The sequence below is a fragment of the Pongo pygmaeus genome, chromosome 12 (genome assembly GCF_028885625.2).
Source record: "Pongo pygmaeus isolate AG05252 chromosome 12, NHGRI_mPonPyg2-v2.0_pri, whole genome shotgun sequence".
NCBI lineage: Eukaryota > Metazoa > Chordata > Mammalia > Primates > Hominidae > Pongo > Pongo pygmaeus.
This window is the reverse complement of record NC_072385.2, coordinates 101,062,826-101,084,815: the sequence shown is the minus strand read 5'-3', so window position 1 is coordinate 101,084,815 and position 21,990 is coordinate 101,062,826. Positions and strand designations below refer to the sequence as shown.

Below are 21,990 nucleotides of genomic sequence, written 5' to 3'. Positions count from 1 at the left end.
TTTGTGTTGATATATTATGGTTAAATGCTTGTGTTTCCAAATGCCTTATGTTTTATAAGTTTCACTTTGGTTTCCAATTATTAACACTTTTGCTTTCAGAATTATTCTTTCGCTTTTTCAATTAGAAAAATAGAAAGGATGTGATCCTCTGATCTTACTGCCTTCCCAGAGTGTGAATAATAATTATAATAGCTACAAGTTATTGAGTTCTCACTATATACCAGGCATTTCACCTAGCATCATCTTTGACCATCAAAAGAGCCCTGCTAGGTCTGTTCGTGATATCACTAGAAAACTAACGGTCACAAACTCTAGAAAGAGAAAGAGCCAGGATTTGAAGACTACTAAAGCCCGCATTGTTTCTGCTTTTGCTGAAGCTTCCAGTTGACCACTGATTTCAATCTTCTCTTTCTAATAATGGGATCTGGACAGTTTGCCCAGCATCATTTATAAAGTTCTCCAAGAGAAATTCTGTGAGGTCTCTGTTAATAATAGCCTGTGGTTTGTTACGATTATTTACTCTTGGCCGGGCATGGTGGCTCATGCCTGTAATCCCAGCACTTTGGGAGGCCGGGGCGGGTGAATCACCTGAGGTCAGGAGTTTGAGACCAGCCTGGCCAACATGGTGAAACCCTGTCTCTACTAAAAATACAAAAAAATTAGCCAAGCATGGCAGTGGGTGCCTGTAATCCCAGCTACTCAGGAGGCTGAGGCAGGAGAATCGCTTGAACCTGGGAGGCGGAGGTTGCAGTGAGCCGAGATTACGCCACTACACTCCAGTCTGGGCAACAAGAGCAAAACTCCATTTCCAAAAAAAAAAAAAAAGAAAAAAATATATATATATGTAATTTACTCTTTTTAAATAAAGTTTTAATAAATTCCTCACTAGCTTTTCCCCAGAGGTAGCATAATAAGCATAGTAAATGGGGCCCCTAACTGCAAAAGAGAGAAGATAGGCTTCAGTGGAATACCTAAATGCAAACTCAAGAAGCTTGCAGAGATGGTACTGAGACTGGAAGGCAGAGCAGTGGCCGTGTGTTGAGAGGTGGGAGCAGGTGGGCCTCAGAGCTCAGATTCCCAGAGTGGATGTTGAGGTTCCCATTTAGGGGTGGAAGGCTTGGACCCACCTAGGATGGAGCCTTAGCACAGATGAGGACCACACCCATTGAAAGCATCGACTTATTTGACTGTGTTATCAAGACTATTCTTATGCTGTACTTGTTTCTCTTGGGCATGCCATTAGTGTGGTATTCATAAGCAGAAATGTAAAAAAGAAATGACAAGAAGTATGTGTAGTAAATCCACCTACTTTCCAGACTTAGTTCAAAGATTATGACCTAAGCAGAGGTCTGGTTAGTTTAGGCTTTGTGAACATTTGTCCGAATTATAGTAGGTTTACTAAGCTAAAAACCCTGGGTGAGTCTGATGAAAAGTATTTCTTTTTTTCCATTGCTGTTTTTGTAACATCCACATCAATCTAAATTGCTGTTTAGATAAGGTAACTCTACTTTACTGGCCAAGAGTGAGGAATAAAATCTGTTAAGTGGATGCAACACACTTCCTTTCTGCCTGTTCATTCAACAGGCCCTATAGTGAAATGGCAAAGAGCCTTTATTCAAATGGTGGGTGCCATGCTGTGGTAATACAGATGGATTTTTCACAACATGCAGAAGTGCTTATAAATAGATACGTTTCAATCAACAAGTAGCTTATTCAGGCATGTGCTCAAATATAGTAGCTGCATTCATTAGACAGACATTTCCACTAATCCCAAGACTATACTAATAAAAGAGTAATCCCTTATGGGCTAAAGGTGGTGCTGGTTTGCTTTTAACTCTTAGAGTCCTTCACACACCAAGGCCTAATAATAATTGTAGCTGTATTTGTTTTTCACCAAGTGAACTTAACCCATTTATGCCGGAGGTTGCAATTTTTAAAATTTTTGCAATCAGAGCTTGGTGATGACCTTGAGCAGTAGAATATAAATAACTCTCACGCGCTTAGCGTTCCGATAATGGAACACTAAGCATAAATGGGTTAAAAGCTGAGCTTATCTTGGAATTTTTCTATTCTTATTTTTTTAAATTGCAGGAGCTTAGTGAAGAAAGAGGTGCTTTTTACTCTAGATACATAGCTTGCAGCAAAGCCAATTCAAAAATCAATTTGTGTGTGTGTATGTTTTCTCAATACTTTATCATAAAGCACTTCTCTCTTTCACCTTGGTTCATAGAAGTGTTCGCTTGAGCAGAGAAAACTGTTTTGTTCTTTGATGTTAGGATAAATAACAAGTTAATGGTCAATTTTGAGAGCACTTGCAAGCTCTCACTACAGTGGTTTGCCTTTTTCCGTGGACTTTTTCCCCTTCAATAGCTCTTTGCTCCTCCTATGTTATTCAGAGCTAGCTGTAATCCGTTTGCTTAGCACAACACCAAAATTTTTCCCTTGCCAGTGATGTCAAATCTGCCTTCCTTTTTATTATTCTGACTTATAAACTGCAGTGACCGCTGAGTCAACTTCGCCATCTCTTGGCCCTGTGCCAACATTGTGTTCTGTGAAAAGAGTCCTGTCAAGGGCTATGAGGCAGAAAAGTGGTATTATTAAAGTGGTCTTCTGAACAGTAAGTATCAGCCATTTTCTAATCTTTTGTGATGTTATTGCCAGAAAGGGGGAGGGGGAGGTAAATCATGTTAATGTTGTTAAGGATCTAACCCATGCATTGCTAACCTTTTCCAGATTGAGGGCTCAGATGCACATCAGTATCTATAGGCACACAGAAATTATTGCACAGCGCTGTTCACAGACAGATGTGCTTCTTGAAGACTCTATTACTGTGAGACTCGAAGTTTCTTAATCTCTGAGCCTCATTTCCATTATCTGTAGCCTGTTGGTGATCCATATTGTACAGGGCTGTTATATACGATACCAATTGAGAAGATGCATATAAGGTGCTTTAAAAATAAATAATATAGAAACATGATGCAAGCAAGAGTGTCTTCGAAACCATTTGATTATTAACAATGACAACCTTTTCTGTGCCCCACTCAGGAGCCTGATGACATTCAGTGCTGCTGGGCTGTGATACCAAAATGTTTATTAGCACTTTCATTCTGTAGCAACCTTTTCCCCATTTCTGGGTGGCAAGTGGTGATAAGGGAAGGGATAAAGAAGAAGGGATAAAGGAGAACATGATGGATTTTTATGAAGTAAACGAGAAAGAACCAAGTTCCCATTATTAGGATTTCTCAGGTTGGTGCTAAGAAAAGGAAAGGAAAAGAGGATGGGGAGGAACAGGCAAAAGCAAAACAAAAAACTGATGAAATGGGGAAGTGGCTGACTAGGATGAAGTCAGAGGATTAGAAGACCTGGATGAAGTCTCAGCTTTACCACCACCTAACTGTGACCACACCTGAGCTCCTGAACCTCTCAGCCCCAATTTCCTCAGCTATAAAAATGCAAATACCCATCCTACAGACCAGACTGAATTTATCAGATGATGTATGTGAAGTACTTTGTGAGCAACTGTGTACAATTAGTTATTGTTATGATCAAGAGAAAGGGGCATTGTGGATGGTCTATCAGTTCCCAGGGGCTGGTGGAGTCCCTGGATAGGAGTATGCAGCAACCTGGCTCCAGTTTCTGTAATCCCATGGGGGTCATAACCCTGGGGTTTGAGAAACAATGCTGCAGAATATCTTTCAGTCTTGCCCTTCATCACTCTTTACTCAATCAATTTGGCCTAGAGGATATCTGGTGCCAGGGTTGATAAAAGCTGTCTTGGTATTTTTACAGCTGTCTGGTCAGAAGACATGCTTATGCCATAACAGCTCCAGCTCCTTCTCTCACTCTCTCTCTCTGTCTCACTCTCTCTCTCTCTCTCTGTCTCACACACACACACACACACACACACACACACACACACACGAACAGCACTAGAATGTGCTTTACATATGAAGTTGATTCCCCTGATCATTATCAGTAGGACATAGGGTGATTTCTTCAGATAGGTATGCCCTGATTAATGTTCACCCTCCTCCTTTAATAAATTGCAGAAGTGTTCCATGTTTATCGCCAAAAAATTAGAAAATACAAATAAGCAAGAAGAAAAAAAATCATCCAAAATCCCACCCCTGTAGAAGATAACCCTGTTAACTTTTTTGTATATCCTTCCAGACTATTTCTTATATAAATAAATACACATATATCTGAGAGATATTGGCTTTTTGTTTGTTTTTACTTAATTAAGCTTTTCAGTAAAACACATGGAAGCAGGCCCTTCATTAACATTTGTGGAGCTCCAGGCCAGAGTATATATAGAGGCCTGCTTACTATATATCTAAATATTTCAAAGTTAAAAATCAAGCAAAGAAATGGTGAAATAAAATTTGTTTTATGCTTTGATCTTGACAGATATTCCTTTATAATGACTTGGAAGGCCATATTTTAATTTGGAGTTCTCAAACATCTCAGAACTCAACCAAAAAGGGGTGCAGAGAGAGTCAGCTCCCTTCCCCTATCCTGCTTTGCAGGGTCCCAAGTACACATGTGGACACGCCGGCTGCAGGTGTCAGGCATGTCTTCAGCACCCACAAACAGCTCTGCATGGCTACCAGTCAGACCTGGGAGTGCACAGACCAGACACCACTCCACCCTCAGGAACATGGGCACAGAAGAGAGGCACATGCAGCTTCTGGATGCAGGTTTTGGGCCTGTGGGCAGGGAACTCCTGGGGTCCCAGTTACCTGAGAGTGGTCTAGAAGGTGGGGCTAATACAGGCTCGAGGCATGAGCAAAAAGTGTCTGGAGGAGGGACAGAAACAGAAAGTCCCAAAGCATAGGGATTCCTTGCCTTGGTTTAAGGGTGGTACTGATGGGAAAATGGTGTCAGATACAGGAGTTGTTGGGAAGAACACCTATTCTTCTTTCCTTAATATTCCTTGAAAGAGAGAAAATTTCTGTTCCACAAGGTAGGAAGCAAAAGAAAAGGAGCCTCTCTCTACTCCATATTTATTCCAAGGGAGGAGGAACAACTTAAGGAACTAAGGAACTAGACAAATCCAACTCTCTCTCTGTGTGTGTGTGTGTGTGTGTGTGTGTGTGTGTGTGTGTGTATCTCTTTTGTGTCTCTCTCAAGATAGGTAAAACGAAGGTCTGTCACCCTTGACACTGTTGGCATTTGGGCTGGATAATTCTTTGTTGTTGGGAGCTGTCCTGTGAATTTTTATTTTTTATTTATTTATTTTTTTTATTATTATTTTTTTTTGAGATGGAGTCTCGTTCTGTTACCCAGGCTAGAGTGCAGTGGTGCAATCCCCACTCACCGTAACCTCCACCTCCTGGGTTCAAGCGATTTTCCTGCCTCAGCCTCCCAAGTAGCTAAGACTACAGGCATGCGCCACCATGCCCAGCTAATTTTTGTATTTTTAGTAGAGATGGGGTTTCACCATGTTGGCCAGGATGGTCTCAATCTCCTGAACTCGTGATCCATCTCAGCAGATCACGACACCCCAAGTGTCTCCTGGGGGACAAAATCACCCTCTTTTGAGAACCAGTAAGTTAAACAACAGATTAGACAGATAAGGAGAGAATTAGTGAAGGGAAGGATAGCTCTAGAGATAATTCAGCACATTCTACATCAGACAGGGAGAGAAATAAAAGTAGGTAAGAGACACAGAGGATAGATTTCCAGAAGAATATATCTAATCAGAATTTCAGAAGGATACGAAAGAGAATTGGGAAGAAGTATTTGAAGAGTTAATGGCTGACAATTCTTCAGAATTGATGAAAATTATTCTCAAATTCAGAATATCCACACAGACTTTAAAATCACCTCTCAATTTACACATACACATAGCCTACAGGATTTTTAAAAGGAAAAAGTTTTAAATTATACCATTTATAATAGCATGAAAAATTCAGATACTTTGCAATAAATATTTTTAAAGATTGATAAAGGCACATATATCAGCAGGAAAAAACATTTTCAGGCAGACTATACATTATATGTGTTGAAACATCACTATAGCCCATAAATATCTGCATGTTATTATATGTCAATTAAAAAATAAAATAACTTTTAAAAAGTCCTAAATTTAAAAATGGTGGGAAATACCATGCTGATGAATTGGTAAACTCAATATAGTAAAGATGTTTTTCCTCAAATTGATCTATATATTCAATAGAGTCTTAATAAAAATTCCAGTCTACTTTTTTGTGGAAATTAAAAATATGATTCTAAAACATACAGGTTGAGCATCCCAAACTCTGTATCCAGAAAACCCTATAGTCCTTCCTTCAGCTGATAAACAACTTCAGCAAAGTTTCAGGATATAAAATTAATGTACAAAAATCTGTAACATTCCTATATACCAACAACCAGCCAAGCTGAGAACCAAATCAGAAACACCATCCCATTCACAATTGCCCCAAAAAGAATAAAATACCAAGGAATACAGCTAACCAGGGAGGTGAAAGATCTCTGCAATGAGAGTACAAAACACTGCTCAAAGAAACCGAAGATAACATGAACAAATGGAAAAACATCCCATGTTCATGGATAGGAAGAATCAATATCATTAAAATGGCGATACTGCCCAAAACAATTTATAGATTCAATGCTATTTGTGTCAAACTACCAATGACATTCTTCAAAAACTAGAAAAAACTATTTTAAAATTCATATGGAACCAAAAAAGAGCCCAAATAGCCAAGGCAATCCTAAGCAAAAAGAACAAAGCTGGAGACATCATGTTACCCAACTTCAAACTATACTACATGGCTACAGGAGCAAAAACAGCATGGTATTTGTATAAAAACAACACATAAACCAATGGAACAGAATAGAGTGCCCAGAAATAAGGCTGCACACCTACAACCATCTGATCTTCAACACAGCTGACAAAAGCAATGGGGAAAGGAATCCTTATTCAATGAATGATGCTGGGATAACTGGTTAGCCATATGCAGAAGATTGAAACTGGACCCCTTCCTTATACCATATAAAAAAAATCAACTCAAGTTGGATTACAGATTTAAATGTAAACCCCAAAACTATAAAAACCCTGGAAGACAACCTAGGCTATACCATCCTGGACATAAGAACAGGCAAAGATTTCATGACAAAGACACCAAAAGCAATCGCAACAAAAGCAAAAATGGACAAATGGGACCTAATTAAGAGCATCTGCACAGCAAAAGAAACTATCAACAGAGTAAAGAGAAAACCTACAGATAGGGAGAAAATTTTTGCAAACTATGCATCTGACAAAGGTCTAATATCCAGCAGCTATAAGGAACTTAAACAAATTTACAAGAAAAAAAAAACATTAAAAAGTGAACAAAGGACATGAACAGACACTTTTCTAAAGAAGACATGCATGCAGCCAACAAGCATATGAAAAGAAGTTCAATATCACTGATCATTAGAGAAATGCAAATCAATACAATGAGATGCCATCTCAAACCCAGAGTGGCTGTTATTACAGAGTCAAAAAATAAGATGCTGGTGAGACTGCAGAGAAAAGGGAACACTTAATACACTGCTGGTGGCGGTATAAATTCGTTCAATCATTGTGGAAAGCAGTATGGTAATTTTCCTAAAGACAGAAAATCCATTCAACCCAGCAATCTCATGACTAGGTGTATACCTAGAAGAATATAAATCATTCTACCATAAAGACACATGCACATGAATGTTCATTGCAGCACTATTCAAGTATCAAAAACATGGAATCAACCTAAATGCCCGTCAACGACAGAGTGGATAAAGAGAATGTGGTACATATACAGCATGGAATACTGTGCAGCCACAAGAAAAAATGAGATCATATCTTTTGTGGGAACATGGATGGAGCTGAAGGTCACTATCCTTAGCAAACTAATGCAGGAACAGAAAGCCAAATACCGCGTGTTCTCACTTATAAGTGAGAGCTAAATGATGAGAACGCATAGACACGAAGGGAACAACACACACTGGGGCCTACTTGAGGATAGAGACTGGGAGGAGGGAGAGGAGCAGAAAAAATAACTATTGGGAACTAGGCTTAGTACCTGGGTGATGAAATAATCTGAACAACAAACCCCCCCTCCACGACACAAGTTTACCTATCTAACAAACCTGCACATATACCCCTGAACCTAAAAGAAAAGTTTAAAAATGTAAAAACTATAAATCAATAAGAAAAAAATCAAGTGGGGAAAAAACAAGTATTTTGCAAAAGAGGATAATATCCAAAGAAAAATACAAAAATAGACTCAGTCATCAGAGAAATGCAAATTAAAATAAAGAGATAGGACCACATACTCAAAAGAATGGCTAACGTTAAAATGACTCTGCATACCAAGTGTTAGGATGTGGAGTAGGAGTAACTCTTAACAATGCTAATGGGAGCACCACTTGATAGAAACACTCCGGAAAACAGCTGGGCAATATCTGCTAACTTCGAAGATATGCATACTCTATGGCTGAACAGTTTTACTCCTGGGGTGCACACACATACCCAAGCACAAATGTTGGCACCAAAACTCTCATACAAAAATGCTTATAGCAGCATTATCTATAATAGTCCCCAAATTGAGAAAATCTAGATATCTACCAACAGTAAAATAGATGCATAAATGGTGGGATATTCATGCAATGGTGTGGTCTGCATCAGTGAAAGTGAATGTTCTAGCCACATCATGGCAATAACATGAGTGAATCTCTCCAACACTATGTTCAGCAAAGGAAGCCAGATGTTAAAAACGTTAAAAATTTAAAAAGTGCATGCTGCATATTTCCACATATATAATAAGTTCAAAAAGCAGATTAAATTAAACTGTGTTATTTAGTGATGCATGCTTAGTATAAAAACTATAAAGGAAAGCAAGGAAGTGATCACCACCAAAGACAGGCTAATGGCTACTCTTGTGGGTATAAATGGGTGGTGGATGAATGGCACTAAAGGACTTCCGGGGAGCTGGCAGTATCATAGTTATTAACTTGGCTCATGGCTAACATGGTTCTTCTGCCAAATCATCAAGTTATACATTTTTGTTTTGTGCAGTCTTCCCAAATGTGTGTTGTGCTTCACAGTAAAAAGCTTTAAGATATTAGGAAGAGTGCAGTCAACTCTTAATGTGAACCTGAATGTCTGCCTTCTCCTCTCCAAGTTTTTGCACTTTTCTACCTCTTTATCTTTTCCTTCTTTTTGAGGAGACCTGAGCTCTTTCCTCAAGTAATTTTTCTCACAACTCATAAAATTGACTTTTGAAAAATCATACTGCATTTTGAGGTGAAACTTGGCAACACAAACCCAAACTTAACTCCATGTAACTTTAACTCCCCACCCACCCCCACTACCAAACACCTCCTTAAACAAAATATAACAACATTTTACAACTATAAGGTGGTTTTACCCTAAGGCAAAAATGTGGATAATTTGACATTGCACTCTAAATTCTTTATTTCTTTTGTCTAATACAGTTAAGATCCTATGCTGTCCGGATAAATGGGGGGTACTAACCTAAGGCAACCCAGGCCAGCATAGGCAGTGATTGAGTGTGGTCATCTTGGTGACCAAAGCCAGCTTCTCACATTTCTTCTTGAAAAGCATGGTGCTGACATGTTTAATATCCTATGGCATTTCCTTTGGGCTCTGTAGACTGATGGAAAAGGCCCCTGTTAACATCTGATGGCCAAGTTGAATAGCACAGCCTTGAGACCCTCCACTTCACAGCTCCGGTTACGGGGGTGATTTCTCACCAAGTTGTAGTAGAAATACCGATAGTCATATACTGGCAGGAGCCACACACCACCGATTATAGGGAGAACACTTATGTGTGCCTGGATGGTTTTGGACAAATAAAGGTGAAATCTCACCCACAACTTCATAGGGAATGATAAATCAAAATCCAGCACACTACAAAAAAGAAAATGATAAAGCTAAGGTTTGAAGTTTTTCTGGAAGAATTCCAAAAATGCATATTTCAAGGGAAAGTCTCAGGGCAACCCTAAATAGACTGGTGACCTATAGATCAAAGACACTGTATTTTATTAGCCGTCTCCTGACCCAGCCAATCCGACTGTCCTTCCCTAACTGTTAATGCATCCAGATAAACCCTCCCCTGTCTGTCTTTACTTTCTTCCTCCGAGAATCACAAATCAACCCTGACAACATTTGGTTTCTCATCTTAAGGAATGTTGCTGGTGCATTCTTTATGTGAAAGAGGCAATCCCAGGAAGGGGTATGAACCAGACTGAATGAAGAGTATCTTATTTCATCTGCACAGAACAAAAGAGTGTCTTTCCTTTCCCAGTGCCTGCAAGAGTCTAAGGACTTGAATGAAAGCAGACTGGCTGAGCTTAGTCCTAAGGATGGATACAAGGCTGGCAGGGAAGAGGGGTTCTCTGGGGTCTGGGGGGTGACTTTCCTTCCTCCATGATTGTTCTTATAATGGAGTCCTGTCTTGCTAAGGGGAACAGTGACTGACAGGGTTATTTATCCTTGACTGCTTCCCCACACTGATCCCACGTTCTTTTTTTTTTTTGGAGACAGAGTTTTGCTCTTGTTGCCCAGGCTGGAGTGCAATGGCGCGATCTTGCTCACTGCAAACTCTGCCTCCTGGGTTCAATCGATTCTCCTGCCTCGGTCTCCCAAGTAGCTGGGATTACAGGCATGCACCACCATGCCCAACTAATTTTGTATTTTTAGTAGAGACGGGGTTTCACCATGTTGATCGCAAGTTCTAGAGGTACAGTTGGGATATAATTATTTTGAAATATTATGATTGTTTCATAAGTTTACTCTGACCTGGGAATTTTGTGAAGTGTCAATGTGGCAGGCAGTCTGAAAGATGATCCCCAATGATCTCTGGCTCCTGGTGTTCTCAGCCTTGTGGAATCCCCATCCCTGGAGTGCCTTGTGTCTATATAAAATATTGACAACATTGAAAGGATGTCATTTCTATGAGTAGGTTACATAAGACAGTGACTTCTTGCAAGCAGAAACACTTCCTGGCTGCCTTTGATAAAGCAAGCCACCATTCTGGAGAGGACCATGTGGTCAGGAACTAGGGATGGCCTTGGGCCAACTGTCCCCATGGCCCTGAAGGAAGCAAGGAGCTGAGGAAGTCAGGTGGCCCAGCAACACTAAAGGAACCAAATCCTGCCAACAAACACCTGAGCTTGGGGGCAAACCCAGATGGGCCTTCAGATGAGACCTTAGCCCAGGCTGACATCTTGACTGCAGCTCTGTGATAGACCCTGAAGTTAGGCCTGGCTCATCTGTGCCTGGATTCCTCTCCCTCAGAAACCATGAGATAATAAATGTGTGTGGTTTTTAAGTTGCTAACGGTATCATAGCACTGCATTATAAAGCAGTAGGTAATTAATACAGTAGATTTCACTTAGTCACTAACTATTACAAAATATATTTCTGCATATATTTTATCATTTCAAAGATAATAGACTGACAAAATAATTAAACTGGATATGCTTTCACTCTATGTCACATTGTGTCAAAATAAGTCATCTCCTTAGAGAATTATTTGTAAACTAACAGATCATATAAGGGCAGGCATTAAGAAGCCTCTGTGGTCTAAAATGTGACTCCTCTGATTAAAGACCTTCTGGAGTTCTGCATGAAATACATACTCTTTGCTGTGACATTCATAATGTGACTCCAAACCACCTTCCCAAGATTCCTCCCCATCACACCACTCCTTGTTGGTACCTTATGCCCAAGGAGTGGTTCCTGACCGCCCTTTCCACACTGCAGCCTGCCCTCCCCATCTGTCTTTTCTCCTGCTGCCCTTCTGGTGCTCTCCCTGCTTTACTCTACCTCACATCTGCTGTGGAAATCCTGCCTCCTCAAGACCACCCCTTCGTGAGATTTCTTACAGGTCCCACATCCACCTCTAAGCCAGGTACTCTGCATCTTCCCCTTACACTGCAACACCACTTTTGGCCTTGCTTAGGGTATTTGCATGCTCTTCCCTTCATCCTGGTTTGTCCTCTGTCTCTTCTCTGATTCAGCCTCTTCTGATTTCCCATGTGAGACCAAAAGCTACATGAGGGCAGAAACTGTCCCTCATTCTTGGTGGCCATTCCTACAACCTAGAACATCTCCTTCGGCATAGTGAAGAGATGGTCACGCAGTGTTTGCAGAATTGAATTTCATGAAGGGCAGATCGTGATGTGGTGCAGCATTACCCAGATGGTGTTAACAGCATTTCTACTAACAAGAGACTCTATGGCCAAAGTAGTGTGAGAAACCAAGTGCGCTCTGTCCCTTTGCTATGGTTTGGATAATTGTCCCCAGCAAATCTCATTGTGAAATTTGATCCAAATGTTGGAGGTGGAACCTAATGGGAGGTGTTTGGGTCATGGCAGTGGATCCCTCCTAAATAGATTAATGGCCTCCCTCAGGGGTGAGTGAGTTCTCACTCTGTTAGTTCCCAAGAGAGCTGTTGTTTAGAAAGAGCCTGGCACCTCCCCTCTCTCTTTTGCTTTCTCTCTCACCACATGTTCTCTTCACACACAGGCTCCCCTTCACTTTCTTTTTTTCTTTCTTTTTTTTTTTTTAAACAGACAGGGTTTCACTTTGTTGCCCAGGCTGGTCTCAAATTCCTGGGCTCAAATAATTCACCCACCTTGGCCTCCCAAAGTGCTGGGATTACAGGAGTGAGCCACCGTGCCTGTCCCCCTTTGCTTTCCATCACGAGTAGAAGCAGCCTAAAGTCCTCACCAGATGCATATGCCAGTGCCATGCTTCCTGTACAGCCTGCAGAACTGCAGAGGCAAATAAACTCCTTTTTGTTATGAATCACCCAGCCTCAGGTGTTTCTTTATAGCAACACAAAATGGACTAAGACACCCTCCATGAAGAGCCGCCCTGGGCTTTAGATAACTAAAGTCTCCAAGAAGCCCTGCAGTAAAGAAACAGGCAGAGCCCAACATTCAGCTCTGGCTTTCTGTAATGCTGTGATTTGGGCAGAAGGTGTGGAAGCTGCCTACTTACCTCTCTCTACAGGAACTCTGCCCATGTAGAGCTCACCTCAGAGCGGATGCTGTATGTTTTGTTTTGTTCTTTTCTCTCAATAAGGCTGTGAGTTTATCACACTTTATAGTCTATACTCATTTCCCTTGTTTAGTCACAGGTGATTCCAGGGCGATTTCAACTGATGATGCTTTGAATGGATACTCAACTCCTAAAAATACACAAATCCCGGTGTTAGGAACTAAGCCAGTTCTATTGCATTTAGAACCATATTTGACAACTAGTTTGACATGGTGATTTCTGTCCTCAAGGGACTTTTTGCTCAAGCATGCAGTGACTACAGATTTCAGATATTAGACACCCACTTTTTCACCAGTCTTTGCCAGATTTAATTCTATTTAATGGATGTTGAATAAGCCTTTCCCATGTGTCAGGCACTATGCTAGGGTACAAAACGTAATAATAAACTGTTCCTGCCCTAAAGAATGTCTATTCTGACTCAGAGAATAACATATTATTTTAATACAATTCTGCGAGTGCTGAAACTCTGTTATCACCTGCAGATAAGCAGGAGATGGGGAGGCACCAGTTGAAGGCGCTTAGCCGAGAGGAAAGGGGGAACCTGGGATGAGAGTTAGTTGAAAGATGCAGAAAAGTTACCCTGAGAAAAAGGTAGCAGAAAGAAAATCTAGTTTGACTTTTTTTTTCTTTTAATATACTCTCTGCCAGCAACTCTTTCTGCAAGGTCCTAAGGGTTCTAAGTTGAATAACACCCACTCCCTCCCTTCCAGGACTTTAGCTGAGGTTGGTTGGGGCAGAAGTTGGGCAAGACTCATAGGAACAGATTAACAGAGACAGAATCCAGAGGCAACGGGATGAATTCCAAGTATAGGTAATACTTCTAATTTTAATTTAATCATTTATTTCCTCTAAGCTTTATTTATTTATTTATTAAGAGCTAGCATCATTCCTCTGGGTGTCTTGAGCCTGTAGACTCTACAGCTGTGAATTGAAGAATTTCTGTCTGGTCCCTGGTCACCTTTTCCCTGCTGGAAACACTGTCCCTCCCTTCTGTCTCTTCTTGTGCTTCACTTCCATGAAGGAGGGCATTAGAAGAAAGGAAAAGGAAAAGTGCTTCCCTCCCTCTGTGCTCCTGTCACCTCTAATGCTAGGATCTGTTTTGGAGGACTTGCTGTAAAGCGATGGCAGTAGCCACGTCTGGAACCTAGGTCCATGGCTGAAAGAGCCACAGGCTCTGCCATCAGGAGACCTGTGTTAGTTTTGTCTCTGCTATTCACTGATTGTGTGTGCCTGGCATGTTAACTAAGGCTCTGTGTGTTTACCTTATCTTCAAGATGGGGTAAAAAGATATTCACAGGGCTGTGTGCAGATTACTGCTTATGCGCTGAGCACACTGTCCAAAAGGCTATTTTAGGTGTAATTCCCTTCCTCTTTTTCTTTAAATCAGAAAAGACACACTTGGTCTGAGGGTATGTTTCAGCTCAGGCATGCTGCCATCAGGACCACGTAAAGCTGGATTTTTCTACGCTAGTCCGTTTCATGTAAGCTCTTCCCTTCTCCTCCAAAGTACAATTGTTATACCTAGTAGTTGGGAAAATTGTGTCATTGTGTTTGTACCTAACACAGATGACTTAGGAATTTTTTTCTACCCCTTGGATTTATCTTCTCATTTTCTCTGGGTTACCTTGAGAAAGGCAAGAAGCTGGTGTTTATATTGGCATGCAGGATTGAGAGAGAACATAAAAATGGGTGGGATATATATATGCCGTGATGGATGGAGACGTGAACACTTTTGGCTTAAAAATCAAATTTCCTTTGCTATTATACTCAGGCCAAGAAAGCACCAATTACTTCTGGTCTTTCCTGGAGTAATTAATTCACCTATAATGCCTTCCTCTCCTCCCTTCCTGTTATCCCTTCCCAGTAGCTTGTTTTTCTTTATTCAAAGAACATATACTGAGGGCTCTTAGGGACACACACTGTACTAGGGGCAGAGCTCCCAGGAAAAGGCAGCAGGGGCAGGAGGAAATTGCGGGGAGAGGCACACAGGCACTCACAGCCCCCATCCTTGTCTGCGTCTGACACATCTGTCCTGGGTGGCTCTTGAGGAGCTCCACAGATGCAGTAATAAGAGAAAGGGGTCAGGAAAGGGCCCTGGGCTCCAAGGATCAAAAGGGGAGAACTCAAAGAGATGGAGTGAGTGGGCACAGGCCCCACAGGATGAACTGTGCAGAGAGGACTGAGGGGGCATCTGCAGAACCAGCCTGGCTGGTGGTGATGGGGACAGCCCAGGCCAATGGGGGTGACTTGCGGAAGAGTGGAGAGAAACCAGCAGGTGCGTGGCCATCGGTGGGGCCTGTTCTCCTCGCTCTTCTCCGCAGGTCTGACCCCTTTCATTTTAGCTCCAGATAATGAGTTTCCATCACTTCATTTAGGAAAGCACCAAATGGGTCGGGCCCTGTTTTGGGACTGGGGATGCAAACACAAGCAGGACCCTGTCACTGCTCCCAGGGAGCCCGCCGCGTGGTGCTGCGGTTCCTGTTCAGGGCCGCGTAGCAGAATCACCCCGGGGAGCTTTTAAAACACACACCATCCGGAGATTCAGATTCAGCAGGACAGGGTGGGGCTGCCATTTCCCTATCTGCTGGTGAACCTCGAGCTAATGAAAATAGAAGAGAAGGACGAGGAGGTCAACACCCCTGTTTTCCAGGCAGTGTGCTAAGTGCTTTATATAAGAGGAAGTGAAATATAGGAACAGTGGTGTGCTTCTGCTGGCTCACACCAGCCTAGAGGGGTCAACTCTGTACCTTTCTTCTCAACTTGACATTCAGTGACATCACACTAGTACTTTGAAATGAGCCCTGGTGGGAATGTTACAGCATGGAAATGGACAAATACTAAACACCGGGGCATTTTCCCCTCTAGAAAGCCAGTTGTTAAACATTTACCAGAACACTACTGTGTGTATGTATGTTTCTTATTTAGTGTAATCTTCATAATAAACCCAGATATTATCCATGGACTAACACTTGACAGCTTTCAAATCACTTTTAAATACGTTGCCCTACTCTTGCAATACCCCATGAGGTATCCTTGTCCCCATTTTAAAGAAACATTGGCTCCAAGAGGTCACACGGCCAGGAAGGGACAGACCTGACATGAAAGGCCAAGCTTGCCTCCTATCAATCAGCCCTGTTCCTGCTATGGCAGGCCCAGCAGGCAGATTTCTGGTTCTGAGCCAGGGTCCTTGTCACAAGGGCTGGAGGGACTAGGCCTGACCCCGTTCTCAGATGTCTGATAACAGGAAGTTTCCCCCAACACTGGGAGGCTTAGCTTAATAAACGAGTTTCCTGTTCTGCTTATTTGCGTACATTGAGTATTCTCATGCTACATTTGGGCCTACATAGGCAGGCTTCCAGGGGCCTCCAATCCAGGGGCTTGCTTTTTCCAGGGGGACCGGCTGTGCCAGGGAAATGTGCCCTTGGCTGCCATGGAAAGAAGGGAATCTAGAACTTTTTAAAACCCGCCCTTTCAAGGTCTTGGCCAAGGCCATGGGAATTTCCAAATATTTCACTTGTCCCAATTGAGGTAGCAATGAGGACGCTTTGCTAGAACGAGGCTTAGAGATTTATGTCCCCATGGAAAATCCCCAGAAGTGAGGGAAACTCATTCTAAAATGTCGAAAATAGCAGCAAACCGAACCAGCCCTCACAGATATCGCCTCTGTAGAAACAGAGTGTCCTGAGGAAGAAGGCAAGAAGAAATTCCTAATTCCCAGGGTCTCTCTCCCCATAATTTAGGTTTTGTCAGGACCTACTGGTATCTGTTGGGACAGACAACTGAGTGAAAATCTGGTCGCGTCATGGAAAAATCACAGTGAAAGATCTTTTTAAGACAATTTTCCTTCATGTTAGGGGTTTGGGCAGCTGGGGCTATTCCACTCACACGATGCGCACTCTGATTGCCACACTCAGAATTCTCAGTTTGTCTCTCATACTCGGTCGCCACTACCTGGAGTTTCCGCAGAGGGTGTCAAAGGTGACCTCCCTTACATTCTGAAGGATGTCCTGTCTGAGGGATGGGCTCCCAGAGGGCACTAGATGGGAAGAGTGGTTTGTAGTGCTGAGGACCCCAGAGGTTTTAGAACGGAAGGACTTGACGCCATGCGCTTGCTGGTGGGAGGTGGATGATCCCTTACCAAGCTGTGGCCTCACACCCTCCTATGCTCCCGACCACCCCCAGCGCTGGCTTGACTCCAGGGTGAATCTTTCTTTTCTTTTGAATCCTAAACACACCTCCCCTGAAGTGTTTCAGACAGGCAGGATCAGCAGCAACCCTAGCAGTGTTTGTGCAGAACCCCCAGAGCTGACACTGGTGACTGGGACATGTGACCTGGCACCCCCAGGTGGGTGGGCCCCAGGTGAGTCCACCCGGGCTGCAGCCGAGGAACCTACCTCCGGAATTCGGAGGCTGTGATGCATGGTACCGACGGACTCTGAATTCCAGACTCGGGACACAAGGGAAGATGGAAGGCAACTGTGTAAACCAAAGAGGCGGTAGCAGGAAGGACCCAGCGAAAGCAGATCCACTGGCCAGAATTCCCCAAAGCCTCTCTGCAGTGTGGTTCTCAGACCAGCAGCATCAACTCACTTGGGGACTTGTTAGAAATGAATCTGCCTGTCAGTGAGAGGCCCAGGGGTTCCCGTGCTTGACGGCACTGCACTAAACAAAGCTGAGCCTTTGCTAACTCCTCTAGGTCTCTACCCACTGGCTAAGACTCAGTCAAGGGCACATCTGGGGCTGGAGTATTATACAGTGAGCAGAAGACGTATGCAACTTAAAGAATAATGTTAAGGAGCGGGGGAACGCTGATTTTTTTTCTCTGCCTCTCTTGTATATTCTATCATAAAGGATCTGGACTCAGAAGAGATTTAAGTTTCAAATCTGGCTTTGTCAGTTAATGCTTGTGGGATCTCAACTAAGTCACTGACTTCTCTGAATATGCTTCCATATTTCTACAAAGGAAACAATAGGTGACTCTGCTGAGTTGAGCACTTGTGAGTACCAAGCAGTAAGTATTTTACACCTATTTACTCATTTAATCCGCCTGACAATCCATGTGACACCTGTGATGTTATTACCCCCATTTGACAGGTGAGGACCTGAGGCACAGATGCTAACCAGCTTGCTGGAGATCACACACTCATGAGTGGCAGAGTGGGGCTCGGAACCGCGCAGCCTGGCTCTGGAGCCCTCACTCCATCCACACACCATGCTGGGACCCAGTGGAGTGACCAGCAGACCGGTTGTGTGGGTTAGGTGGAATGGTGGATATAAACCACACAGCCATCTCCTGACCCATGCTGGGCCCTCAGTAAGTTACTACTTTCATTATTATACATGCGTAGATGAAAGTTGGGTGGTAATAGTGATTTTCCCTAAGATGATGGAACTTTAGGTGCCTTTGCCTTTTCTTACCTGTATATTCCTGAAATCAACAGGTTCTGCTTTTGTCACAAGAAGAGAGGAAATAATTGTACTTTTTTTTTTTTGAGATGGAGTCTCGCTCTGTCGCCCAGGCTGGGGTGCAGTGGCGCAATCTCAGCTCACTGCAACCTCCGCCTCCCGGGTTCACGCCATTCTCCTGCCTCAGCCACCCGAGTAGGTGGGACTACAGGCTCCCACCACCCCGCCCGGCTAATTTTTTGTATTTTTTTAGTAGAGACGGGGTTTCACCGTGTTAGCCCCTTGATATGGTTAGGCCTTGTGTCCCCACCCAAATCTCGTCTTGAATTATAATCCCCATAATTCTCATAAGCTCCACATGTCAAGGGAGAGACCAGGTGGAGGTAATTGAATCATGGGGGTGGTTTTCCCATGCTCTTCTTGTGATAGTGAGTTCTCATGAGATCTGATGATTTTATAAGTGTTTGGTAGTTCCTCCTGAATTCCTTCTCATTCCTGCCGCCTTCTGAAGAAAGTACCTTGCTTCCCCTTCGCCTTCTGCCATGATTGTAACTTTCCTGAGGCCTCCCCAACCATGCTGAACTGTGAGTCAATTAAAACTCTTCCCTTTATGAATTATCCAGTCTCAGGCAGTTCTTTATAGCAGCGTGAAAAGGGACTAATACACCCTTCTTGACTTGCTTATGTGACTTGCTCATTTCCAGCATGAGGGAGGAAAGGATAGAAGCCTTTCAGAGCCTGAGCCAAGCTCTTCCTCATAGAAGCACAGAGGATACTTACTCCATCTCTGAAAAAGCTGCCCACACCCCACCTCCATCCAGCCTTCCAAAAGCCACCACGAATGACCCGTAGGAGGGAGGAGCAGAGTGTGCCACTTGCTAGGGACCAGAACCTCTGGGGAGCGGGGATCATCTCTGTGTCTCTCTGCTTCAACTGCATTTAAAATGAACGTTCTTAATGATAAACCTTTCCGTGTGTAAAGAAGGGCGTGGAAAAATGTATGTACTGGAGACTCGGGTAATGACTTTCTAAGTGTGGAAAATTTTCCCCCAAAGTGTTTCCAAATATAGAAAAGTCACATAATAAATGATGAGGTTCATAAACCTTTCTGGCAGCAGTTGCAGGGGTCAGAACAAGGAAGAAGGAATTCCCAGCTCCCAGGGCCCCGCATCCCACACTGTCTTCTGGGCTACTGTGCAACCAATGGTTCCATATCTGTACATACCCAGGGGCTCCTTAGATAAATAATTGAAGTGAAATATCAAACGTATTACTGTTTTTTTAATGTCACTGATAAAGCCCCTAAAATAGACTGCATTTCTCCCCGCTCTTCTGAACCAGGAGTGTTTGGGAAGTTGACAATGTCACTGGTCACATTGTTCCTTTCTCTTGTGTCTCTAAAGGGTTTTGTTGTTTTAGGTTTGTTAATGGTTGTCAAACACATGCCTCAGACATTTTTAACCTCCTGGAAGCCTACTGGACTCAACACACTGAAACCAGCCCTGATTCTCTGCTGACTGCATTTACCAAGATTGAGTCCTATAATTGTCAGGTTGCTGCCAAAGCCAAAGCCCTGCCCCACCTGCCCCGCCCCGCCGCCCACAGCCTTCCCTGCGAACCATCTTCAATTTCTTGGCAGCTGTGACTCTCCTCACCCCTATGGGTGGAGGAAACCAGTAGAGGTGCAGAAGATCAGGGGGTTGTGGAAACCTGCATCTTCTTCATGCTCCCCAAACCTTTCTTCCTTGAAGCAAGGAAGGGCCTAGCTCTGTCACAGAAAGGATACTCAAAGACATAACAGAAATGCCCAACCAAATGGAGATTATGAGTGAATGTGGTCACTGGGATCACAGCTGGCCCTAACAGGTCTATCTAACTATTCTAACTCTGGTGAGCCCCCAAAGAATGAGGGACCCCCTCAGACGCTCCCAATATATCACTTCAAAAATCTTCAAAGAGTTCCCAGAGAAACCCTGGACCTTACACAGGCCTCCAGAACAAGGCAGGAGTTTTGGTCCTGGACAGATAACCTTGTCAGAGCATCAGAGACACGGGCACCGTGTTGGGTATGAGCAAGTCCCTCTTGACCACCCTCTCCCCTCATTTTATGAACAGAGAAAGTAGCTCTCATGTCCGGAGAGACTACCGAGAAGCCCTGGGCACGTATTTTGACTCAGAAAGTCCTAGAAGAGTAGAGAGAAAGGTCACCATGTTATTTTAAACCCAAACTTGATACTTGGATGTATTCATGGCCTGGCATATAAGAGTTGAGAAATACCTCCCCACTCCACTTGTCACAGCTCAAGGCCTCACCCATGTATCAGTTTGAGGTTTGGGCTCTAGGTTTTGAGGTAGAATGAAGTATCCAAAGAGATACCAAGAAGATGGAAAAATATGATACAAAAAGAAAGGATGAAGATTAAGCCTATGCATTCATTCAAAGTTCTTGTGACCCATGGAAAAAATAAAAATAAAACCCAAGCAGAATGCTTAAATGTGTTGTGACTCCTAAGCTTGGGAAGAAAAAGCCACAGGATGATAAAATCTCTGTGTTTAAGTAAAAGAAGGAGACTGGTTATCTGAAGAGTGCCGATCTGTTTTCTATTGTCGGCTAATTCCGTGATTTTATTGCCACTCTCCCCTGAGTTTCTGTCATGGGCAGTGTAGGCATTGAATCAGAGAATCTTCTACAGGAAAACTCAGAGTTCAGTTCAGGGGAGTGACGCCGAGGGACAGTTATCTCCATGGCTCAAGCAAACAAGGGCTTCTCAGGTATTAGTAGTACTTTTTAAGCCTACCCAGTGACAACACATGGTGGAGAATCAGGGTTCCATTCTAGAGAGGAGGCTTGAAATACATGTTGGCTAAGATAAAAGTAAGGAAATACATCATCTCCAGGTTACTCAATGATATGGTTTGGCTGTGTCCCCACTCTAATCTCATCTTGAGTTCCCACGTGTTGTGGGAGGGACCCGGTGGGAGGTAATTGAATCATGGGGGCAAATCTTTCCCATGCTGTTCTTGTGATAGGGAATAGGTCTCATGAGATCAGATGGTTTCATAAAGAGGAGTTTCTCTGCACAAGCTTTCTCTCTTAATCTGCTGCCATCCATGTAAGAAATGACATGCTTCTCCTGGCCTTCTGCCATTATTGTGAGTCCTCCCCAGCCATGTGGCACTGTAAGTCCATTAAACCTCTTTCTTTTGTAAATTGTCCATTCTTGGGTATGTCTTTATCAGCAGCAAGAAAACAGACTAATACAGTAAATTTTTGGTACCAGTAGAGTGGAGTACTGCTGAAAAGATACCCAAAAATGTGGAAATGGACTTTGGAACTGGGCAATGGGGAGAGGCTGGAACAGTTTGGAGGGCTCAGAAGAAGACAGGAAAATGTGGGAAAGTTTGGAACTTCCTAGAGGCTTGTTGAATGGCTTTGACCAAAATGCTGATAACGATATGACAATGAAATCCAGGCTAAGGTGGTCTCAGATGGAGAGGAGGAACTTGTTGGGAACTGGAGCAAAAGTGAC

The 21,990-nt window shown here is 43.1% G+C and overlaps 1 long non-coding RNA gene across 2 annotated transcripts; it reads left to right on the top strand.

Moving 5' to 3' along the window:
- The first annotated feature begins 2,549 nt into the window (after positions 1-2,549).
- On the top strand, positions 2,550-19,726 carry LOC129030723 (uncharacterized). 2 transcript variants are annotated; one of them, XR_008500739.1, is made up of 7 exons: positions 2,550-2,617; positions 13,765-13,865; positions 14,442-14,535; positions 17,906-18,065; positions 18,149-18,368; positions 18,932-19,044; positions 19,165-19,726. It is a non-coding gene; the product is annotated as an uncharacterized LOC129030723 (long non-coding RNA). The 2 variants fall into 2 exon arrangements; XR_008500738.1 differs by having other exon boundaries at positions 13,703-13,865.
- The last annotated feature ends 2,264 nt before the right edge of the window (positions 19,727-21,990 follow it).